The sequence below is a fragment of the Ceratotherium simum genome, chromosome 1 (genome assembly GCF_057802395.1).
Source record: "Ceratotherium simum simum isolate JZ-2026a chromosome 1, ASM5780239v1, whole genome shotgun sequence".
NCBI classification, from domain to species: Eukaryota; Metazoa; Chordata; class Mammalia; order Perissodactyla; family Rhinocerotidae; genus Ceratotherium; species Ceratotherium simum.
This window is the reverse complement of record NC_141900.1, coordinates 36,281,946-36,296,613: the sequence shown is the minus strand read 5'-3', so window position 1 is coordinate 36,296,613 and position 14,668 is coordinate 36,281,946.

Below are 14,668 nucleotides of genomic sequence, written 5' to 3'. Positions count from 1 at the left end.
ATTTTGTTCATCTCAGTCCCTACTTAAAATATTTCCCCATATCTTCTCTGTCAACTCAAATCCTATCCAATATTTCAGAATGACCACCAACACCACTTCTTCTCTGAACTTTCTCTAAAGTCATCCCAGTCCTCAGCTTTTTCCCACTCATTGTAATTACTATAGGATCTGCATTTAATTATAAAGAAATTCAACAAGCAACTATTGACCAATTACATTGAGCCAGGCACTGGAGTTGGTGCTGGAGACATAAAGATGAACAAGACACAGTCCCTGCCCTCCTCTTAGGGAACGTAGAGTCCAGTAGCAAGAGACAGACATACTAAAAGAATCATCATTCCAAGGAATATTTTTGTAAACTGAAGGGCAAATTTATAGAGAAATATTTCATCAGAAAGAAAACAAATCACTCATTAATTTGTCTTTTTGATAAATATGAGTTTTCACCTGAAACATAACACTCAGCCAGGCTTTTAATTTTTTTTTTTTTTCAGAGATGGAAAGGTGATCACTTAAAAGTAGTTTTTGTTTTTTTGTCTCTACAGTTAGAGGAAAATTTTGCCTTTATAGGAAGACTTCTCTTTTTATTTTGAGAAAGCATTCTAACGTGCATTTTGATTACGCAAAGGTAAAGCCAAAATGCTACTCTGGAATGGATACCCTCAGGATAATAAGTAGCCAAACTGCTTTGCATAAAGACGTAAATATATGACTTTACCATGGAAAGAGTTACATCTTGAATAAATTAGCTTTTGCCACAATAATGGTGCATAACAAACAACCTCAAAATGCAATGACAGAAAAAAAAATATTGTATTTTCACAGATCTCTGAGTCAGCTGGGCTGGCTTTGCTTCACGTTGCAGGTCTGCAGATCTGGGTCTTTCCCACACGTCTTTCATCTTCCTTGTTCCCAGTGGGATATTCAGGACACATTCTTCTCATGGTGATGGCAAAGGCACATCATGGGGCAAGCTCGACCACATAAGCACTTTTCAAGCTGATTTTTGTATCATAGCTGCTAACGTTCTATTAGCCAAAGCAAAACACACGGCCAAGTCCCAAGTCAAGAGGCAGGGCAGTACTCTGCCTTTAGTAGGAGAGAATGCAAAACTATAAGGCAAAGGGTATAGATACATGAAGTGATGAAGAATTGGGTCCAATAATTCAATCTACCAGACATCTCCATAAAGACATTGATTGAAATGTTTTTGAAGCTGAGAGAGGGATTTGGGGTTTGGAGTTCCTCTTGGTGGACCAGAGAAAGGAGAAATTTGAGAGATGTAGAAAAGACAGGCCTACAGCAGAAGTTAAATAATCCTCACAATGTAGGAATGGGTGGGAACTAACGGGAGAGTTGGCGATGGCCATTTTGTTATACCCAAGTTCCTTGGTAGAGTTTAAGTGTTCCTGCTTAATATTAGCTGGATTTGGGGAAGTTAAGACAAACCCATGAGCAAAGCAAAGTCAGGAACATGGATAGGCAATCTATTTTTGGAATGATTATAGTCTTCACCTACAATAAGATGCCTGGACAAGAAGATAAGCAACAAGGATTGTGGGAAACATGAGTTTTCCTCCAGGATTTTTAGAAATATTCTGGGTGGGCAACACTAGAGAACACTAGACTTTATATTAATAGGGATACATAGAGTCTGCTCTTTGAGATATCACAGTTGAGTAATAACTGTGAAGCAGGACATAATTAGGGTTTGCCTAATTTAAGCAGCTTTACCAGTGATATTACTAATTATAACTTGTGTGTTTTAGATTAGACCAAGTTTTAGTCACTTCCTGGACCTCTTAACCCAAACTCACTTGTTTGAACACAAAAGTAACATTTCCCTGTGGGCTTAAGTCACACATCTCATGATTACTTGTATCTCTTATCATTTACTCAGTCCATAAATATGAAACCCATGCTATACACAAGATAAACACCTATGTAAGACAAAGTTTCTAATTTCAAATTATCAGTCCAAATAAGGTGATAACGCCGTAAGACAGAAGATGCAAAGTCTATAAATGTTTTGAAGAGACAGAGGCACTATTCAACTAATGTCTTGACCTATGAAAGTCTAAAACAAACCTGATCATAGTAAGAAATCCCTTAATGTTTTTAAATGGACCATGGCACTCAGTAAGTAGCTGTCTTGGCACTCAGAACATTAAGTACATAAGCCATGCATATATCATCTAAATGTTGGAATCCATCATGGGACTCCCAGTGAAGAATATACAACAGAAACCCAAAGCAATGAAATAGACCCATATTTTTGGTCCAAAAACTTGCATATTTGTCTAAAAACTAATCACAGGGCTCTTACTATGTGCCAGACATGCAGGAAGAAGTAGCAGTGAACAAAGTAGACAAGATCTCTGCTTTCCTCCTGGTTGGTTGAGGGAGGAGACACAAAAATTAGCAAGCAAGCAAATAAAATGAACCAACACATTTTAGAAAAACCTAATTGCTACAAAGAAATTAAAGAAGGGTGCTATGATAGACCATGATGGGGAGAGCTACTGTCTATCAGGTTGTCAAAGAAGGCCTCTCTGAAGCGGTAGCATTTGAATTGTGACCTAAGTAGAGCTAATTGTGCAAAGATGATCTGGAACAAGTGCACTACAGGCAGAAGGAATAGCAACTACAAAGAGTCTTACGTAGGTATGACAATGGCAATAGGAAATATTAGCTCTTTCCATTTCTTTCCTTCTACTTCTTGCTTAGTTTAATAAAATCAGTTTTTAATCACTCATAATAATGGAGAGAGTCAATGACTCTACTAGTCCAAGACTCATTGTATTTATTAGTATTTTTAGATTTGTAGTAGATTTTGTAGAAATTAGAAAAAGACTGTCTGACATTTTGTAAATTCAATACATTAAAAAAAGTCCAAAATATATAAATAACTCATACAACTCAATAGCAAAAAAACCCAATCTGATTTAAAAGCAGGCAGAAGATCTGAATAGACATTTTTCCAAAGACATTCAAATGGCCAACAAGTACATGAAAAGATGCTCAATATCACTGTTCATCGGTGAAATGCAAATCTAACCCACAATGAAATACCACCTCACCCCTGTTAGAATGGCTATTCTCAAAAAGACAAGAAATAACAAGTGTTGGTAAGGATGTGGAGAAAAGGGAACCCTCGTGCACCGTTGGTGAGGATGTAAATTGGTGAAGCCACTATGGAAAACAGTACGGAGATTCCTCAAAAAATTAAAAATAGAACTACCATATTATCCAACAATTCCACTTCTGGGTATTTATCCAAAGAAAACAAAACACTAATACAAAAAGATATATGCACACCTATGTTCATTGCAGCATCATTTACAGTAGCCAAGATATGGAAACAACCTAAGTGTCCACGGATGGATGAATGGATAAAGAAAATGTGATATGTATATTCACATGGACTATTATTCTGCCATAAAAAGGAATGAAATCTTGCCATTTGTGACAATGTGGATGGATCTTGAGGACATTAGGCTAAGTGAAATAAGTCAGACAGAGAAAGACAAATACCGTATGATCTCACTTATATGTAGAATCTAAAAAGAAAACCTGAACTCATAGATACAGAGAACAGATTGGTGGTTGCTGGGGGTGGGAGATGGAGGGTTGGGGAAATGGGTGAAAGTAGTCAAAGGATATAAATTTCCAGTTATAAAAATAAATAAGTCTTGGGGAAGTAATGTATAGCATAGTGACTATAGTTAATAATACTGTATTGCATATTTTAAAGTTGCTAAGAGAGTAAATCTTAAAAGTTCTCATCACAAGAAAAAAAATTTGTAAGCATATATGGTGATGGATGTTACCTAGACTTATTGTGGTCGTCATTTTGCAATGTACACAAATATTGAATCATTATGTTGTACGTCTGAAACTAATACAATGTTACATGTCAATTATACCTCAATAAAAAAAATCCTTTTAAAGAATAACACTGCAACATGAAGTGTCAACTCTGAAAAAATGGGGAAGCTGTCCAACTATCCCATCTGGTTTGCCCTTTTCCTTCACAGTTTTTCTCCTCACACTTGAGCTAGACAAAATCATCTCCTTACTCGGGAAAAACAGCCCCAGCAGAACCTTCCCTCCTTCACTTTCTTTCTCTAAACTTGCTTTTCAGAGCACCTTTCTGAAGACTCCCAGTGCTGGGAAGAAGGTAGCAGGGGAAGGTAAAGAAATTCTTTGGAAATGCTAACTTGGCCCAGTGGTGGGGATGAATGCCAAATCTCCTCCTCCAGCTCCTATAGGACTACTCGGGGCTAGAAGAGCTGCAACCAGGAGTGGAGGCATTCATCTCCCTTACAAAACGGAAAATGGTCTACCGCTGAGTAGTTTTTTGCCCTGGCCCTGTTGGTGAGAGCTGAAAGATCCGCACTATGAGGCCATGAAGCAGACACCATATTTCTAGTGTGAAATTTCTAGGATTTCAATCTAAAGTGGAACAGGGGATACGAAATGGAGAATCTCACGCATGTGCCCATAGGAAAATGATACTTTAGAAGTGAGAGACCAATTTCGTGTAAATGCCTGATTTACAGAAAACGGTACTTATCTCCTGCCAATGAACATCCGCCAAGAATCTCTCCCCATCCTCAGTCCGATGAACCTTCTGCTTGGACTCTGGCTGGACTTCCCTCCTCTTTGCATTGTTTGCCCATAAATACAGCCGGCTCCAAACCTTTAACTGGTGTCTGTAGCTTGCTACAATTTGCATTTCCCATATTGCAATTCCTCTGCTGTTCCCAAATAAGCTCGATTTCTGGTAATTCGAGCTTGCCTCAGTTTACCTCTTTATTTAGGTTGACACTAGATAACTGATTTTAAACTGTTTTTGTATCTATAGCATAGTACCTTGCACAAAATAGGCATTCTACAAATATTTGTTAAAGCAATGAATGAATAAGTGACTACATAATTCTATAGGTCAGTGAAGAAATGTTTAAATAAAACATGGGACAATAATAAATAACCCCAGTGTTTTCATTGTTTAAGATTTATTTTTGCAACCCTAGGGCATGGCCATGTTAGTTTCTGTCTTATACCAAATTTCCTGGCTCATCTCACTCTATTTAGGGCCAACTCCATTAAGCTAAAACAGAAGTTTTAAACTAAAATATGTTAAAAGAAAATCCATAGCACTTTAAAGAAAAGGAACAAAAAAGTTTTTCCTCCAGCAGGCAAACGTTTTAAGAATGTTAATTGGAACAAGTTTTATATTGCAATCTTTTGTCACATTGTAAAATAATCCCTAACTAACTGCAAGGATTCTGTTGCCGAGAAGGCATTTTTGGCAAAATTTAGGTGAAAGGAGAATAATGGTTGTGTTCTTTTGTTTAAGGGAATTGAACTGACTCTTGCATATGTAAAAAGATGACAGATTCTAAAAAATGTTATGTACAGTTTAAAACTCAGTTATTTCCAGACCGAAGTTGGCAAAATGGTAGTCTGAGGGATTCATCAATTTATAATCTACCATTCTCATCGATAGATTCATTGATGATGTAAAGAAAATACATAATCTTAATGTGTTAGGTTCTAGTAAGTTTTGAAGACTTGATTTCACACCAGATCTTCTCATTGCAATACAATTAAATTAGAATTCTATACCAGTTTGCTCCTGCTCTCAAAAGCTGATTGTTCAATTTTCAGGAATTTTGGGAACCAGTTGTAAAAGCATCCATTATTATAAATAAAATTATATAAACTTACAACTAAATTAAAAATAAAACAGAGGTAATAAATACTCAAAACTCATCATTTCCTCATGATTTTACTATATTTTACTATTATTTATGCTCTTAAGGTTATTTTTTCTGTATGGAGGAAATACATATGACAGAGTGCTATTGAGCAGCTTTTCCCATCTCCATGTTCGGTGATGTCACATTGAAATTGGCCATGGTGAGAGTATTTACCTCATGGAAACTAGAGAACACTACGAATCAGGGCTTACTTTATTGTTTTCTTGATTGTACATACAAAGAAAGTGATGGAGAAAATAATAATAATGTTAAATATACTTAAAAGTGTGCCAATAAATATACTGGAGAGCCAGTTGTTAGACATTTACCAGAACACACTGTAGCTAGGGATTCAAGATTTTCAGGTGCATTAACCTAGAAGTCCCATCCCATGTGTCAGGGTCCATTCTGTAACAACAAAGGCTCTGATCTTGGGATAGAAGACTACCCTTTGTTGGGAGTTCATATTCTTTGGAGCTTGTCTTCTTTTACACTTAAGTCTTAGTCCTGTTCTTCAGATTTTTATGCCTTTCCACTGCAGAAAATGGGAGATTCTTTTTATGCTACAAAGGAGTCCCCTTGGCTTTCAAACTTGACTTTTAATTGCTGAGTAATCACTCTTAGCATTTTTTAAAAAAATATTTTTCCAGAGTGTTAATTGAGTTTAGCAATAGTCACTACTCAATTCCAAAGTCCCTATAGGTACGATTGCTCCCATACTCCTCAAATGCCTATACAATGTACCAACTAATGCATTTATTTTCACTAGGATACCATTCTGGTTTACCACCAACAAAAGTTTAAACAATTGCCTTGCTACTTAGTGTGGGGGACATACCACATGCCAGCAGTGTCGGAGTCCTCATTGCCTGTCAGTTGGCAGGTGGTTCTCCAAAATCCCATTCAAGCTTCCATTTTTTCAGTGCCCCTCCTGACACCATCTCAGGCGGGATTCTAGACTATGAGACAGAGCTTAGCATGCAGCGTGTTAGCTAGCGGATGCTCTTGAAATAAAAACTTGGGGAAAGAAGGGGAAAGAAGCAGAATTAAGCAGAAGGAAAAGTTGAGCTCTGATATAGTCTCAAGGAAGGCTTCAGCCAAATCATGGAAAGTTCTGGAACTTGGGTGTCCCTTCAGAGTTGTCCCAAGTTGGGGCATGGCATCCAGGCCTTTATATCTCTGTATTGATTAGTCTTTGCAAACGAGAAGGAGGAGTGACCTTGTGCAATTTTCTTGGCTATAGGCACTTTCCACTGAGGGCTGATAGGTGAGAGCTGTTGTTTGGCAGCACTCCCAGTAGTCTTCACTCCTGAAGGGGAATCTGGGTGGCAAAACACAGCACCTACCACAGTACCTACCATGTGCCAGGCACTATTCTAAATGCTGGGAATATGAACAATAAGCAAATCAATAAGAAAATATATGACATGTCAGATGGTGATGAGTGTTATAGGGAGAAATAAAGCAAGGTCACTCAGCTCCAGCCACACAACATCCACGATGTTCTTCAAACCCACTGTGCATGTTTCCATTCCAGGGTCTTTGCTGTTCCCTCTGCTTAGAATGCTCTTCCTTCCCACGACTTGAGGCCTCACTCCTTTGAAGTCTTTGCTTAAACGTTACCCTCTCGATAAAGCATTTTCTGACCATTATGTTGAAAATTGCAGTGTTTCCCTCAACATACACACATCCTAATATTCTCTACCTCCCTTTGCTCCCTGTCAGTTTTCCCTGTACTCTGCTCCCCTGGCTGCCTACTGCTCTTCTGAGGCCTGAGCATCTTTGTTGGGGCCTTAGTAAAATACTTCTTTTACTTTCCTTTATTTCCCCCAAACAAGTAAAACATAGCAATATTAAGGACTGAGAGTGGTTACTCCGCTCAGTTCCCCCATCCCCCATTCCCGCCCCATCCTACCCCCACCCTCACCACTTAATGATAAAGTAATTTTTATCAACACTGGAAATCAACTGGGAAAAAAACTAATAGGAAACTCTGATTAAAGCAGATCAGGAGAAAATGATTTTAAATGGCTGCAGAGCAGTGTGCACACACACGGCTGGTTTCCTGTGAGGCAGTTTGCTTCCCTCCTCTGTGGGAACTGGCTTTCCTTAGCACAATCCTCCCCAGGTGGGTCGAGCCCTATTTCCGAGAGCTCCTCGACTAATGCAGGTGTTTATTTAGTGTGCCCCTCCTGTCTCCCTGACTGGATTAGAATGCTTTCATACTTGAAAAGGATCTCTTTAAATCCTTTCCAATCTGTTTTTCCCAACAGATTAGAAGTAGCATGAGTTCAGGGTCTGGAACTTGGGGTAGGGGAGAAGTTTAAGCAAACTTCTTACAGTTCGGTTCTCAATGTAAGTTAAAAACAAACAAAATATTTCAGATCTGAGTAAAAGAGAAATGTCACCCTTTGTATGTTGTGTAGCAAGTGCACATCACAATTTTCTCAGAAAAACACGGGCATGTCCAACATGTAACTATAGGCATGGCCATTTAAAAGGATTAGGTCCTCAATGCTTTTTCTAGCATGTCTATTTTCCTCCCATTTTACTTTTCACTTCCTTTTCACAGCCAACCCCCCCACCATGCCCATTCTAACCCACCACCCTCCATGCTCCAATTCACAAATTGAAGTGTTTCTGCTGGGAGTTATATATTCCACCGGATGACAGGGGTTCACCGCTGCAGTTCATGTAGCTGAAATATCCAGATGGTTGTCATAATTCTTCACTTTACTTTTCAGCGTGCCTGGCTATTCTTCCTCATTTTATCCATCATCAAAACATTTTCGAAAACCATCGTCTCTAAAGAATGGAAAGGTGAAGCTTCAAGTAAAGTGTTCTAAACCAAAGTTACAAATTACACCTGAATTCAGAAAGCAAGTTTTTCCAAACAAATATTGACTGAAGTAAAAAGATTAACATGCTTTAAAATGTTTGCCTTTTCTATATGAATAGGGTTATTTATTAAAGTTTCTAAATGAATATTTATTGAACACCTACTATTTTGCAGACATTTTTTCTCAGCACTTAGTATGTCTCAGTGAACAAAATGAAGACCTTGACACTGTGAAAGCTTATATTTCAGATAAGAATGCTGATACCAGACACAACATAATAAATAAGTCAATTACACAGCTTTTTAGAAGCTTCCCATGTGACACAGGAAGCTTTCCCATATGATTTGGGGAAAAAAGAACAATGAGAAAAACTAGTAAGGAGGATCAGGAGACCAGGATGTATTGGGGTGCAACATAAAATAGGGTGACCAGGGCAGGCTTTTTTGAGAAGGTAACATCCACATAAAAAGTAGAAGAGCTTTTCAGGCTAAAGTAACAGTTGCTGCCAAAGCCCTGAGGTGGGAGTTTGCCTGGTGTGTTTGAGGAACAGCAAGGAGACCAATGTGGCTGGAGTGGAGTGAATTTGGGGTAGAGGAGCAGGAGAAGGCTCAGACAGGGAACTGGGGTCAGAACACATAGGGCCTAGGAGACCACTGTAAGGACTTTGGCTTTCACTCTGAGTGAACTGGGAAGCCATCAGAAGATTCTGAGCAGAGACGTAATTCGATCAGATTTAGATTTAAAAGGGTCACTCTGGCTGCTGTGCTGAGACTAGACAGCGGGAAAGACAAGGATGGAAACAGGGAAACAGGTTAGGAAGCTGGTAATGGTGATGCAGACCAAGGTGGTAGCAGAGGTGGTATTGAGAAATGGTCAAGTTCTGGATATACAGAGAAGGTAGAGTAAGAAATTTCCTGATGAATTGGATATAGGGTCTAAGAAAAAGAAGTCAAGGACAACGCCAAAGTTGTAGCCTGAGCCCCAGGGAGATGGTGCTGCCATCCACAGAGATGGGGACAGCTGTAGGAGATACAAGTGCAGGGGCCGTATCAGGAGTTCAGTTCTGACATGTTCAATTCGAGTCAAGCAAATGAAGATATGGTAGATAACTATACGTGAGCCTGGTGATCAGGAGAGAGCTCTGGGGTGAAGAGATAAATCTAGGAGTCTTAGGCATTTAAGTGGTATTGAAAGTCATGGGGTCAGATGAAATCACCAAGGAAGTAAGTAAAGGTAGAGAAGAAAGGACCAAGAACTGAGACACCGGGGATCTCCAACATTAAGAGACCACACAGGAAAGGAAAAACCAGTAACTGAACTAGTAAGGCAGGAGGAAATCCAAGAGACAGTGGTATCCTGAAGCCAAATGAAGAAAAGTCAAGTAAAACGAGAAGTGAGAACTGACCACTGGGTTTAGCAACAGGGAGGTCATTCACGATCTTGACAAGAGCAGTTTCGGTGAAGTAGTGGAAGGAGGCAAAAATCTGATTGAAGAGGATTCAGGAGAGAGGGCAGGGGAAGAATCAGAAATGGCACGTCGAGACATCCCTTTCAACAAATTCTGCTGCAAAGAACCGAAAGAAATGGAGTGATAGCTTGTAGGGAAAGATAAGAGAATAACAGCATGTTTGTATGCTACTGAAAATGAGCCAGCAGAGAATAAACATTTTGATAATATAGGAAAGAGAAAGGATAATTGCTAAAGCCAGTAGGTGAGAAAGGATGAGATCTAGTGAGAGGTGAAGGGGCTGGCTTTAGTTAGGAGCATGGATACCTCATCTTTGATAGCGGGTGGGACAGGGGCAGATGTGAGTGTGGAGATGTGATTGTAAGAGTCGGTGAAAGTTTTCTTCTAGTTACTTCAGTTTTCTTAGGAAAGTAGGATGCAATATCATCAGCTAAGATGATAAAGATGGGGGGAGGAGAAACTGGAAGTTTGAAGAGAAAGAAGAAGGTATCAAATAGTCGGTGAATGGGCAAGCGAGTGGACTCAAGAGGTACAAAATGGTTACTGTGAGCACTAAGGGTTCATTGAGTTTGTGCTTATGAATTTAAAGTGAGACCAATCAGCATGGTTGTGTTCTTCTCCAGCCATGACAAATTACCCAGGTGCGGGTACAGAGTAGGCAAAGAGCTGGATTTAAGCAGCATTGTGGTTTCGCCACACAAACATGACAAAGGAGGAAAGGGGCAAAGAAATTGAAGATGTGCACAATTAAGAGTGATTGTTGTGGATGGAATTCAGCTGGGTAGAAGGGAGCCAGGATACGCAGAGAGTAAGAGATAGGGCAAAGGTGGTAGAATTGGAGGTCCCATTGGGGTCAAAAAATTATAGTCAGAATACTAGAGGGGGAGATCCAGAAAGATAGGAGATGTTGGTCAGAGTGGGATACATGACATTGAGAGAGTGGGAATGACACGGTCTAACAGGGTCTGAACATGAGAGTGGGTGATGGCAGAAAGGGAGGACACCACCACTAGGAAAAGAGGTCAGGGATCTGAGAACTCAAAACTTTGGAGGGATCAGTCACTGCATATTGAAATCAACAAGAAGGTAAAATCCCAAATGGCAAGTTAAGGTAAACAAAATTATGGTACAATTGTGCGATGAAATATTATGCAGTCATTAAAAATAGAATTTTGGAAAAACATTTAAAGACATGAAAGAATGCTAAGGGGGGAAATCCAAGATATACAATTTTATATGCAGTACAATCTCATTACTTTAAAATATATCTTTATGCATAGAGAAAAGACTAGAAGGAAATAAAACAAAATGTCAGTGGTGTTTATCTCTATGTGAAATTTATTTTTTTGTTTGTATCTTTTGTGATTTTCTAAATTTCCTACAAAAAATTATATTAACAAAAAGCAACAAAAGAGAGTAAACATTATGATACTAGTCTATTAAATTTCCTAAGAGCATTTTTTAAAATTAAAAACAAAAAATTAGTCGCGGCTCCCAGATAGTCCCACCGTCTTCTAGATAATAGATTACATAGGTTATGTGAAATATATGACACAATTTTGTGACTAAAGTTTGAATTTTCTTTCATGTCCAGAAGATTTTTTGTTTTTGTATAATAGATTCTTTTTTTCAGTCAATTGGGACTCTAGCAATTTGCTTTTCTGTCCAAAAGCTCTATAAATGGATGTTTAAATTTGAAATGATCTTTCCTTCTAAATAGAACAAATGTCTTTTACAGAACATATTGGAACACAAGTAGCTATATTTCTACAGCTTTAAGTATCTAGATCTGGCATGGAGAGCCAGGCTGGTTATAACTTAGTTACTTCTGTAGAGCGGCTGCCATTCAAGGCGCTGACTGTCAGCAGAACAAGGCTTCTCATGGAGGAGTCTTTGTCCTTTAGTAAGGCACATTGTGGCTGGGCATTCTTAAAGAGAATGCAGTTAATTTTAAATCCGTAATTAAGTCTGGTTGAAAGTAAAAGCCAATACACGCACACTTTTCTCCCCCTAAGGACAAACAACTGTATTTATGAACTTAGTGGTTGTCTTACGTTGTTTCACTTTTACTTCCAGCTTTTCCCAAAGAATTTTTTTCCTGACCTATTAACGGAAACTACAGGGGAAAAGAAAAAGACCTCCTTCTGACACTCAGTTGAATAGATTTCTCCCTGTCCTTATCTCTGACATCCTCTGTCATCTCATGTTGACAATAGAGGAATGGGTTGGGGAAGATATTATAAGAGAAGATTTAGGGTCAAACTGTATGACATTTTGGGAAACATTAATTTCATACTGACTCAGCCTGAGAAACAAATCTCATTTACCATTTTAAAGATTTATTTATTTTTTAATATGTAAAGTTAAAGAGAAAAATTTTTATTTTTACTTTAAAGCGATTTACAGTTGAGAAGAGAAAACTAAAAAGAAAAGATGATTGAAATTTAACCATCAAAAGTTTGTGCATCTAATCTTCTCTGCAGAAAAGTCTCTGGGGGTAATTTTGGGAGGAAAAAAACATTCTCTGAAAGCTGAAAAATAGCACTTTTAAACTTGGAATTTCATAAGTCATGAAGGTCTAGAATTGCATTGTTATTTCCCTGGCTACCAAAACTTTTAAATCTTTGGCACTCTTGTCCAAAAACCTAGTGCCTACAGCCTGGCCAGGGAAGGAGATGGGACGCTCATCTGTAAAAGGCTACTTGTATCTCATTTTACCATTGCTTCTATCCCTAACCACAAAGCCAAGGCAAGTGGAAAAGAAAACTCCTATTTCCACATCAAATATATGTTCAACCTTCCACTCAAAAATGTAAGTTTGAAGTATGCAGGCAGCTTACAGTCCTTCTCATAATAATTCCACTCTTATAGTAGTATAAGCAGCTTGAAAGAAGGAAGAAAGACCTGAGAGAGAATCTAGAGCCAATTTTGCAGACTAGGAAAGCACATGACGTACCCAAGGTCATGAGGCTGAATAGGAACACTTAAATGAAGACCCCAAAATTAAGTTCTCTTGTGCACGTGTATCTATAGTATAGATTCTTTTCTTCATACACACACACACACACACACACACACACACACTCACTCCTTCAAAGTCTTCAAATAGCTCTATAGTAAGGATTTAAAGAAGCAAAAACTAAAATCTTGGTTACAGTTACTGGCTCAACCGTTGCCCATATAAACTGGAATTCCTTCTTATTTATTTATTTTTATTTAAAAAACTTTAAATGTATTTAAATACAGCATTTCAATTGCACAAGCTCAGACACTTTTTCTTCTGAACAATCCTAAACGTATGAATATTTCAAAATTATATGTTAAGTAGAAAAACGTCTTTTGTATGTTAATGTGGAATTTTTCTATTTCTTCCTATGCCAGTTCATGAAATTTCTATTGATTCTAAATGGAGTAAGAACTTGAGTGTGCAATCCAAAAGTGCCAAGAACCTCTGGCCTGCATGATCTAAGATAAACGGAAGTTTTTGTAACTAACATGATTTTGGTGAAAACATAATTTTTAAATTAAAAGAGCCATATAATTATATATAAAGAAGCTGTTCATGTTAAAACTGAAAACAATAATAATCGTAACAAATATTTACTAAGTGATTATTATGTGCCAAACACTGCACCTAGTATTTTACATATGTTGTCTCATTTAATACTTCCCACAATCCCATGGGGGAAAGCTACTGTTCTTATGCTTATTTTATCCATGGGGGACCTGGAAAAAATATGGAATTTGCCAAGATAATAAGCTAGCAAGTAGCAGAGTTGAGACTGGAACCAGGCAGTCTTAAGTACTCCTTCGACCAGATAGCACAGAACAGTTATTAGCAAATGAGAAAAGTATGCTTTTGTGTGAATTCAGCTCTCCATTAAACAGTCTGTGTATTTAACTGATGGTTGATACTGTGACTAGCACCATATATGCTCTGGAAATGTTAACTGATGGTTGATACTGTGACTAGCACCAATACACTTGTCAAGCATAAAAAAAGTAAAATATTTGTGCTTACTCTTCTGTTCCCAAGACTAATTTTTTAAAATTCCACTAACATGTTAAGATAGTAATAATGAAAAAATTAATTACATAATCAAATCATTAGGTTAAGAGCCTACACAAGCATGACCTACCAATTTTCCAAACTGATAGAAGAAATTAATGGGTTGATGGACTTTAACCATTGCATAAAAACAGCCCAACATGCCCTTGTAAATCATTGTTGAACTCATTACTCATTACAGATTGTACTTCTCATTATCATGCCACATGTAAAATCCTGACAAGATTTGCCTGACATCCAGATCGACTCTCCTAGCTCGAGCAGCACGTTTCTCTGGTGTGTCAGCCCACTGCAGGTGTTTCTCAATCACAATGAATAATTACATCAAACAAAGACAAAAAATATTCTAACACTGACAAAACCACACATCTGAAATCTGTATTTTCTACCTCTTGGGAAATTAAAATCTACAAGTATAGGGGCTTCAGTGCCCACGTCTTGGGGCCATTCCAGGTTTATAAAGAAAGATCTTTTCTTTGCAAGCCCAAAGATTGCAATAATACAGGAAATTAAACTGTATTTATAG